This window comes from Passer montanus, unplaced genomic scaffold (assembly GCF_014805655.1).
Source record: "Passer montanus isolate IOZ18808 unplaced genomic scaffold, ASM1480565v1 scaffold4, whole genome shotgun sequence".
Taxonomy (NCBI): Eukaryota; Metazoa; Chordata; class Aves; order Passeriformes; family Passeridae; genus Passer; species Passer montanus.
The window spans coordinates 1,682,875-1,694,302 of NW_024368818.1; positions in this window are offsets into that span (position 1 = coordinate 1,682,875).

The window sequence follows — 11,428 nt, forward strand, 5'->3', positions numbered from 1 at the left end:
AACATGACAATGTCCAGGGGCCAATTTGTCACTGCTGCTACAAAAGCTGCCTTTTAGATAATCAAATTGGACTTTCCAAAAGCTTGCTACCTGTCTTGAAATCTCTTCAAACTTTGGCATGTGGTGGGACTGGAGCTGTGCTTGGAGGGCTGGAAGAATAAGGCAATGTTAATAGTGGTGTATTTCTGTAGGGTCCTGGGGCTTTGTTGTGCTGGATACAATTTGGGTGTGCAAGAAGAGCTGCTCCAAATGCTTGTGGGGAGTTTAGATGGTAGAATGATGGGGAGGGAGGTGGAAGGTCCTGGGATCAGTGGAGGAGATAAAACCGTCCCTCTGACTCCCAGTTCCCGACCCTAAAGCAGACAGTAGTATTTCTCAGTTGCTTTTGATTTCCAGCCCCCTAGCATTTTTTGTACTGAGGCTGAAGATCTCTGTATTGTGAATTAAATAGAGCAAGTTTGGGTTTTTTTCTTCTTTAATAGAGCAGGTTTGTTTTTCTTAAATACTTTTGGCAGACCCTTAATAGGGTAGCTGTTGTAGCTCCTGTGAGCTACAGATGGTGGTCTGAAAAGCACTGGCCCATGACATCCTAAGCTTGTCTGAATTTCTTATGGGAGAGAATCTATCATGGATGGTGTTGATTTTATTTTCTACTTGTTAGTTTGCTCAGAAAGATGAAGCTCAGTGAATGTGAGGTGCTTCTGGGGAGTTTATTTACAGTGTGTTTTCTTCCGTGCAGATTAGCATTTCATCAGCATATGGCACAGCCATTTAAAATAAATATTTGGCTTTCCTTAAATTATGCTTGTATAGAAAGGTCCCTGGGTATGCATATCTGTCCCTCTGTTGTATCTAATTAGACATTTCTGCCATGGTGCTGGGGAACCAGTCTCCTTCCCCCTCACCAACGAGCCAAGAGCCTGCTCCTCCCCTGCCTGAGGGATCTTTGGCCTCAGCTCAGGGGGAACGAAGCAGGAAATTGGCCCCTTCCCTGTGGGGCCACCAGCCACACACTGGTGGCACTGCCAGGTCAGCCTCCCTCCCTAGACCCTGGGAATTCAGATTTATTTAAACTGGGAATTGCCCAGCTGAAGCAAATTCTTGGCACCCCGTCCAGGCTGCCCTCCTTCACCTGCCAAGGCAGCTGTGCTTTTGCAGAGCACAGCCCCGAGTGAAGCCTGTGGGAGCAAACTGTGCAGAAAGCTGGGGGGAGCTCAGGGGTAGGATGGGATGCTGGGCTACAGCCCCATGTGCCCCCCCAGTCTGGGCAAGGGAAATCAGTGGTGAGGAGAGGGAAGAGCATTCCCTCAGGCATGCAATATAGATGTGGATGGGAGAAGAGTAGGAAACTTATTTTAAAACAAAGGAACAAATGACAAGCTAATCAGCTTTAAGATGGAGTGGAGCTTGTAACCCAGGAGGCCTTTTACATCTCTTTGCCATATCCAGATGTTTTGTTTTCTCTCAGATGATTTGGAACTTGTTTCCAATCTAAATTCTCACTTGGTTTGTATCCATTTGATCTTGTGCTGATAGTGCTGTCTAACAAATATTTCTCACTCGCTGATATTTGCTGTACATCCCTGAATGCTTTCACAGACTCACCATATAAAGCAACACCTTGTACTTTGCTGTACTGTACAAACTCCTTCAGGCTCCTGTACAAACTGGATCCTCCTCAGCACCCTTCCTTTCTGGCTGAGCTGTTCTTTATTTAACACAGATCATCAGGAGCTTACATGGTGGCTCCATAAGCCACACAGCAAGTTACTGAGTAAGGCAGAGAAAAAAGAAGGTGCTGTCATGGTACATTCCTGTAATCATGCAAATAAACCAAGTATTTGGTTTTATGGCATGCAGGAGGGCAGAAGGTTTGGGTATGTTATTATTGCACAGCAAACAGGCCTCATTAGATAACTGAGGCATTCATAGGCAGTGGGATTCACAGGGAAGTGGAAGAAGATGCAGGAGCTCTGCAGACAGCAGCCATAGAAAAGATGTGGATGTTCTGTTTGCAAGGGATGCACCCACACGGTTGGAGATGACAGCATTTTTGTGGATGTTTGGATGCTGCCCAGGCAAAGGTGAAGAAAATATTTGGGACCGCTAACACAGTCTAGGGGTCCATGGCCACCAGTAACCAGGGATGAATGAGTGTGGAGGGACAGGATGGATAGCAACTGCCTTCTGCCAGTCTCTCTGCCTCTGCCTTGCTCTTGGAGCCCAGGCACTCTTGCTCAGGTCCCCACTGCCATGAGTACCCGGTCGCTCTGTGCAGGACCCTGCTGGCAGAGGATTCTCCAGTGCATGTTCCTTGTTCTTGAGCTGTCCAGATGCAAACCCAAACTGCAGCATCCCAAAGGGAGCTGTTAAGCTTTTGAACCAGAAACCATATTATGCAAGAAGTGAACCCACTTAGACTGAGTCTGTTCAAGAGATTCCCTTCGTATCTGCTGGTGGCTCTTGCAGCCAAGGTGGGAATAAAACTATTGCTCTTCTGCTCCTCCGTGATAGGGCTGTTTTGTGGTTTTTCTGTTGTGTTGCTCTGCTGGGACCCTGTGGGTGTGCCAGGAGCCTGCAGTGGTGTATGTAGACAACCGCAGCTTTGCTGCCTGGTGATCCTGGGAGTGCAAAGGCTTTGTCTCCCATTAGAGACCCAGCAGCTCTACTTCTCAAAGACTTCTTCCAACCACAGGTATTTTGTACCATGTTTCCACTCTCAGTCCTTTTGACAGAAGTTACCTGCAGGCTGCCTGGCCCGTCTTTTCCTCTAATGGTGCAGAGTAGTTTTAAGAAGACAAAAAACTGTCACACTTCAGAAAAAACACCTGGCCAGGTTTGGTAAGGACAGGAACACAGGAACAAGGTTGTGTCCGAACCCTGACAGAGCTCACCACACAGCTCCCCAAATGGGAGTCACACTTACCTGAGATGGTGTTGAACATGGTCAGGGAAGGACCATGGGACAGGATGAGGAAGAGAAAGGTGGGAGGAATTCCTGCTGCTGAAGCTAGTCCTGGGACAATTATGCAGCTGCCCAAGTGAGGATCCATTGATGCTTTAGGGATATGAGTTTGGAACAGACTCACAGTTTCTATGGCTTTTGTGGTTAAACTGTGAACAGGAAAGCCTGAACAGGAAACTGGGGACACCAGTGAGACAAGGCAGGATGGGCAAAGGAAGAGGCAAAAGCAGCAGTAGGAGATCCATCCCATCACGGGTGCAGCCAGGATGCACTGAGCTTGTTGCTGTCCCTGATGCTTGCTAGCAGCCCTAGAGATCTTCCAAGGGCTGAGTCAAACACTGCCTTTGCTGGAGGAAGCTGTCCAGACCACAGCCATGGCATGGTTTGCAGTTTGGCTGGGCAGCTCCCAGACTCACCTGGGGCACTGTGGGGCACGGGCAGCTGGGAGCATGGGCAGCCTGCTCTTTGTGAAGTTGGGGTTGAGACCATTTCCATCTGCTCCCAAAGAAAGATGGTGCAACATCTCCTGATTCAGCCTCCTGAAGGTTTTCTGGTCCCACCAGGATTTTCCAGCTGCTGTTGCTACAGTGCACAGAGCTGGACCATTTGTGTCTCCAGTAATTGCTGCTCTTTAGCTTCAGTTTTAACCTTGAGACAAACTCGATTTTTTCCTTAAGAATTGATTTAGCATGCCATTTAGCAAATGTTCCAGTATCTCCTCCAGTCTTTCAGGACTAAATTTACACTTAAGCCTTGTTTTTTATTTAAGCCTTGGAGTTTACTACGTAATTTTCCTGTATGGAAAGGAATGTGCAGGTACTGAGTGGGCAGAACCCACTTGCTCATCCAGCACAAATCCCATGGCGTGTTTGATGTGCCATGTACATGGAGTTTGTAACCCCATTGATTTAGGGTTCTTGGGATGTGGTGCCCACGCTGGATTGATAAATACTGAAATTTCTTAAGAAGCACAGAGGCTGCACAGTGTCAGAGCTCAGCTGGAAGGGACTCAGAGTCCTGCTGAGCTCTGAATTCTTGAAGACCACTTGACTCCTTGATCCAACAGAAACCTCCCAAATGCAGCCATCTGCAGAAATGTGTCCTTTAAGAGACTAAGAAATTGTCAAAGAAAGAAAGGGTTCAAACTGCTTTCAAGATTCATAAGCCCCTTGAGGAAGCTTTAAGAGCTGGAACAGCTCAGCAGTTGCTTTACATGCCCAGCAGCTTTCTGTTTGTGCATCTAGCAGCCGTAGCTGGGGGCTGGATGCAGCCTTGGGGCTGGGCTCAGGCACGCGCCTCTTGCTCAGAGCAGCTTCAGCTTTAAAGCCACTGCAAAGGTTTGTGTACAAAGTGCTGACTGCAAACATCCATCACGAGGAAAACCAAGAGGAATGTGATGCACCAGGCTTGTTTAGAAACCGCAGATGATTTACAAAGTGTGCTTAATTGGAAGTTTCTCTTTGCGGCTTTCTGACGTGTTATTTTTCTGATGCAGACGTGTAGGAGTCTTTTAAAAGGCCCATGTTTACTAAAGAGGAGTTGTATAATTTGGGATATATTTATGAACTGTATATGTGCAGGATAGGGAAATGACCTGAGCAGCCACAGCAGTGCAGGGAAGGGTCTGGGTGTCTCAGGGCATCCCCAGCTGAGTATGAGGGACCAGCATCCTGTTCTCTGCGTGGAAGAAAGGGTTTCCTGTCCTTATCCCCTGGGCATCTCTTCCCAGTGCTGGCACTGCAGTTATGAAAACATGGGGGATCTGACTGTGTCCACAGAAAGGCAGTAGGAATAGAAGAGGTGAAAAGAAACATAGTCTGTGGAGGAAGGTGCTCAGAATGAGGGTCACTACATTTTTAGAAAGAAATCTTTAAGGGAGGTTAACTTGACATTTTTCTAAAAAGTCTATTTTTATATCTAGTTTCAAAAAAATCTTTTAAAATCTAAAATTTTGTTTAAGAGGGAGAAGATATACCATTCTTGGTGTCCACTGTGGGGAAGGCAGAGCGAAACAGGCTCAGATTAACATATGGGATATTTGTGTTAAACATCAAGAAAAAAATGCAAACGCCCCTACAGCAAAAATTGGAAGAGTTGTGGAGACACCATTACAGCAAGATGTGTCTGGACTAAAAATTGTTCCCCACAAACAGCACTGGAGGAGCCATCCTGCCTGTGAGCAGGGAAGTAGACTAAGCAAGCATCTGGACCTAGTTCTGATGAGTTCTGCCACAATTTGGGCCTTACAGGCTATTTCCCCTTCTCCTGTACACCAAAGACATGAGTTTATGAGCGCTGCTTCATGGAGTTGCTGCTGGCACCCACCAGCAGAGGCAGAGGGAGAAGTTCAGTTTCAGGAATCCAGTGATGCTTTTCCACACCAAGCTGGGTGGGCATTTCCACGCTGGCCAGTGAGGAAATACTGGGGCCAGCTGGGCTGCTGGCATTTACCCCCATGCTCCACGGTCCTAAAGGTGTTCAGCAGCCTCACAGCACACATCCTCACACCCCAGCTCTCCCTCCCTATATCCCCCCAGCCCTAAAAGTGACCACTTGGCCTGTTTATGGTTTATTAATGCTTTAGGGACTGAGCTGCCCCCTGCCACAAGGATTTTGTCCAAGAGCATGATGTGCAACAGGAAGAAAAGGCATACAAAACAAAATGTGGAGTTCTAGATTTTGTGAAGGGAGATTCTATTGCCTCCCAGGTTGTGTTCAGGCAAACTCATCTCAATTTCCATCTGCTAGGTAACCCTGCCTCTATCCTGGCATGTGGAATTAGCATCCAATCTTGTCTCAAACACCTCAAGAAGTGCAGTATCCATCACTGGCTGTGCAATTTTCTCCAGAAGGTTAATGTCCTTATGGTTAAAAAGTGTGCCTGATTGCTAATTCAGCTCGGCATGTTCTCCAGTGCCCATCACTGTCTATCTGTGGGCCTTTCTCAGACTAGATTCTTAGTGCTCTATTAGCATCCCATATTTTCTCTCCACACATGTACTTATACACATCATCAGATCACTTCTCAGTTTTCCTTCTGACAAGTTACAGAGGCTGACCTCTAGAAGTCTCTCCCTGGAAGTGATTTTCTTCAGCTCTCAAACCATTTTTTATGTCTCTTTTCTTTACCCGCTCCAATTTTTTGATGTGCTCTTTTAAATATGGCATCTCGGCAGGATGTAGTGTTCTAGTGTCAACCTGACCAAGGACATACGTAGAGATAAAATCGCCTTCTATTCCACTTCACAGTCCTGTTACTTATGCACTGAAGGACCAAATTAGCTCATTTTGCTGCAGCAGACAAAAAAAAAATAGACCCCACATTTGAGAAGCAGAAGGCCAGATAGGGGTATTAAAAAGAGATAAATGGAGCCAACATGAAAGCAGAATTACAAACCAGGGCAGGATTAATAGCACACTGTGATACTAGCCTGGACACATTAGTTAAAAAAAAATGCTGAGGAAACAGTTTCTTCCACTTCAGAGCCTATTGCAAGGCTGTGCTGCTGTGAAGGCTCCTGTGTGGTGGGCAGGCTGTACTCTGGGCACTACAAAGTGCCAGGGCAGCCCTGGGGAGGGTGAGTGACTCCAGGATTGCAGGGCTGCACTTGGAGACCCTTGCTAAACTGTGCCCCCAGGCTCTTTGAGATGAGAGGCAAGCTCTGATCTTTCCCAGGCTGAGCCCACTGCTGGCTGTGGATAGACCTGCCCTGCAAACTGTGAGATACTTTTAGGGCTCCTCACACAGGAGGGCACCCCCAACCCTTTGTCCTCTCTGTCTTCTGCATTGAAAATATTTCACAGGCAGGAGGGTTTTTCCTTAGTTCCCATGCCTGGTGACACTTGCTGAATGCAGAGTCACTGTGTCATTTGCAAATACATTTTCAGTACACATCCTCAGCACACGCCTGATCTTCCTGTATTAAAGACACTGACCTGACCCCAATTGCTCTAAAATCTTTGAGGGATTCCCTGAAGCATCTCAAGGGTAACGTGCCCTGTGTCAGTGGTCAGGTCTCCTGGTCTTTGAAGGCTTTCTGTGAGATAGTTCCTTAGTCTCCTTCTTCCTCATTTCTATATCTGAAAAATAGATTTAACAATCTTGGGGTTTGATAAGATGCTCAGATCCCATCCTGAGTTTTTTCGTTTGTGCTGCTGCAAATCCTGTTGCACTGTTTCTGTCCTCAGAATGAGTGACAGGGTGTATCCTTCTCCCTTGCTGACCTGCTGGTTTGGGGTTTTGACCCCTGGTGCTTGGGTGTTCCAGGAACCTGGACACTGAGGGCACTGTCAGTCCTGTGCTTGCTGCTTGTGCTTCTTGTTGGACACTTGTGGGAGAGTGTCCTTACCTCAGGGGGCAAAGCAAAGCCAGGGACAGGAACACTGCTGTATAGCGACAATTGTTGGGGGATTGATGGACTGGAGAGAGCCTGGTGGAGGGCACAAGATGGCTGGTGCACATTGAGGTACCAGGAGATGGTGAGAGAGCTGAGTTTATTTGGGCGTATGAGGAGGAGGCAAAGGAAAGATCCAGTTTTTGCCTGCAATTACCCTATGGGAGGTAATACAAAATATGAATCCAGACCTCTACAGAACATAGATGGTGAAAGGATGAGAGACAGCACAGGAAATTCTCTGTAGATATAAGGCATCAGAATCGTCAGGGCACTCTGAAAGTGGTCAAACATCATGAGAGTGGTCAAACACTGGCACAGGCTGCCCAGAGATGTGGTAGTGTCTCTGTCCTTGGAGGTGTTAAAATTCATCATGGTCCTGATCAGGTTGCTATGAATGGACCTACTTAGAGCTGGGCTGGTACCTGATGACTTCCAGAGGTCCCTTCTGAACCGAGTTACTGTGTCATTCTCTGACACACTTGAAGTAACCTGCAGGGCAATGACAGCAAGGAGACGACAGCCACAATCCCTTGAAATGAAGGCTATGCAGATGGCTTATTGGCATAGGAATAGGATAAAATTTAATCTTCATGCAGCACCACTTTTATTAAAGGAAGCAATGTAATCCTAGTCCATGGAGCAGCATTTCACCTTGGACAGGGGCAATGCACCAAGGGTCTGAAGGAGAGCTGTGCTCTTTGACCAGAGATGCTCCAGGTGCCCTACAAGCACTGCTGGGAGCTCTCATGGAGGCAGCAGCTGCACCAAGGCCCTGGAGACAGACCTGGACAGACCTGGGAATTCCATAGTTGTGACCTCTTGGCCTGTGCTCCTCATTAATGCTCAAGTTGTAGGCAGTTATAAAGAGAAGATTAATGAGCATTGTTTGGCCAGATGGGGGTGATGTGAGAGGTTGTGTGAGGTGGGAGTCCTGTCACCTCACTTCAGGTCTGGGAGGCAGGGCTGGAGCCCAGCTGGCTCACTGGGCTCTCCACTTCATCTGTGGAAGGTGGTGTGCTCCCCTTGGAGGATTCAGCTCATCCTGAGGTTGTGTCTAAGGCTGGTGAATTGATAGTGTTGATGATGGTATTTGGAGTTTACTGTCTTTCTTTATTGGCTACAGAGTGGGAGTCTAATCTGGAGATTAGAGGGACAGCCATCTTAGACTTGGCCAGTGGAAACAAACCATTTTGGGGTGTGGTTATATGTGTACTCTAACACTCCACATGGCTCAACATACCTGGGAAGGGACTAAGTCCCTGTGAGGACCAAGCTCAGCACTGAAGCAATATACTGCCTTCATGGGATCAGGAATCAGAGTTCTATATGGCTAAAGCTAGAGAGGGAGTTCCAGTTCCTGATGCCATGTACCACCATCCTGAACTGCTCTTTCAGAGTCAATGTTTTCATACTGGGGAGATGAAGAGTTATGCTTCTTGTAAGAAAAAATGTGATCAGTCCAGTTCCTGTTGCCATGTACCACCATCCTGAACTTCTGCTCTTTCAGAGTCAATGTTTTCATACTGGGGAGATGAAGAGTTATGCTTCTTGTAAGAAAAAATGTGATCATCTTTGGTGGAAAAGCAACACCTCAGCTTGATTTGCCCTGGCCAGGCTACCAAAGGCATCCATGTGCATCATTTTCTCCCCATTCTTTCTTCCATTCTCTGACTCCAGATACCTCTCCAAAGCCCCTCACATTTCTCCTAAATGGTATCCATCATTTTGTTTACTGACTTACTGACTCTTCCTCCTGTGCTAGCAGTGCCTCCTCCTGCTCCGGGCCCAGCTACCACATTATGTGCTGCAGAGACTGCCTCATAAAACTTCAGAAAAACTTTCCCTGCTCTTCAAAGAAAGAAGACCACATTGCTATTTGATTCCTAAAGGCAGTCTGTCAGGAAAAAACCTGATCTGGCCTATTAGTGCAGTAAGATGGAGATAAAGCCAAGAATGCTGAATTACATCTTAAAAGGTTGTGCTCTGTCAGCATAAATGTGAAAGATACGTTTTGTGTCTGTGGAAATCCCAAAAGAACATTTTGGAGGATACCTACAAGTGTCCAGACAAACCACTCTGCAGGAGCAGGCAGTTCCCAGGGAAGGCTCCGTGTCCTTCAGGACTCCTAGCCAAGCAGCACTGTGGTCACCCTGACACCCAACACACTTTCATTCGTTGTAAACAGCACTGACAGAAAAGCAGATTTGAGCTTGTTCCACAGGTACATTAAACAAAATGTTACTTACAGAAATTGTTCCACCATGGCAAAGCTCCTCCTGGATTTTAAACATATGATTATGCACCTTCAGCCCTGTGTAAGGTCACGAAGAATTACTGTGTTTCATCTCTTGTTCAGTATCTCACATCTGTGTAAAAAGTCAGTCTTTTGGCTTTAGATCCTTGGGATGGAGCAGTGCCCTCTGCCCATGAGACTGACTGAGGGAGGACGGATGTTAATTCATTTAGTTCAGCCACTAGACCGTCTTCACCAAGTTTCCTTGTTCTCCCTCTACATTGCTGCTCAGCACTTCAGCCCTGGGGCTTCTGCTCCCTACTGATCTCCTGAGGTGAAGCTGCCAGCCAGCTCCATCAGCTGCATGTCTGTGGGTCTGGCAGGTCCTGAAGCCACAGGTCACACAGGGACTGCTGATTGCCAGAGCCTGGGAACTGCTCTGGAAGCGCTGTTTGGGAAGCAAAGCCTAATAAAAAACCTCTTTTCTTGCTGCCATAGAAACAGAACAGACTGAACAACTTATTACTTCTCTCATCTCCAACAACTCAACACCTGAAGTGACTTGACCTATGAAGATATTTGCATTAAGTATCACACAATTGCTGAAGAAATGGGATTGAACAGAAAAACAAAAGAGAATAAAAATGTCCCAGAGGTCCTTTGAAAGCTGCTGGGCAAAGGGAGAGTTTTTGAGAAATGCAGGCATTTCTCTGGAATGAAAATCAAGGGAACAGAGAGGCCAAGAAGAGATTGCTGTCCAAGAAGAGTTCACTATGGACATGGAAGAAACCCAAAGAGTGGCTTCAAGCTCTGCTGGGACCCAGCAAACCGCAGGAGCAGCACAGCTGCAGGCTTCATGGACATGTTGCTCCTGGACAGCATTTTCCATCCAGCACCCCATTTCTTCTTCAGATAGCCATGGCAGTGTGAAGCTGCATTTCCTGGGGAGCAGCAATTGTTGCTGGAGTCCCATCTCACAAAGAGCTCTCACAGTGAGATTGCTGGACTAACCTCCAACATTCACTGCAGCTCTCACAGGACCCTGCAACAGCCAAACATCCCCTGGGAGAGATTATAGAACAATAAGTTGTTGGTTTATATGTTTAATGTGGTAGTAAATTAGAGGAACTCTGTATTTATTTGTGAATTTCAAAAATCCAGATATTAGCCATGAGCCTGGACATCCTTGCAGTGATATTTTTGCAACCCTGTGGCATAGGCTGCTCACAGTTGATCTCTGCTCCCAGCACATCTTTCTCATAACCAGGGAAGATTCTCTGGTGCCTGCAGCAAAACCTTCAGGAATAAACCTTCCCACCGTTCCCTGCTGACACCAGAGCCCACTTCCCTTTTGTCTCTTCCCACTCCACGGCGACTCTGAGCAGGCACTGCTCAGGGCTCAGCCAGAGGTGGCCCTTTGGAGCTGGGCTGGATAACCCCTCTGTGTGGCAGGCAGCACCCCGAGCCCTGCTGCAGCTCAGCGTGCTGATGACAGCTGGGCACAGGCAGGGCCCTGGCCATCCTCGTTTGGCTGGGCAGCTTTCCTGTTTGCCCCTGCTGGGTTTGCCCTGCCGTGCCCTGAGTGATGCCAGGCAGGCATGGACTGGATCCAGAGGCTGTTCCCTGATGAAGCAATACCACATTTGCTTGGCTGAAGAAGCTGCCCCACCTGCTCAGCTGGGTGCCTCCTGCCAAGGCAGTGGAAGCTCTGTGTGTGAGTCCCTTCTCCTTGCCAAAGGCCACAAACCAGAGCGGTTCTGTTTTGGGTGGGACAGCACAGGCAGGTCAGAATTATTCACAGACACTGGCTGCCTTTCACAGAGTCACAATTCA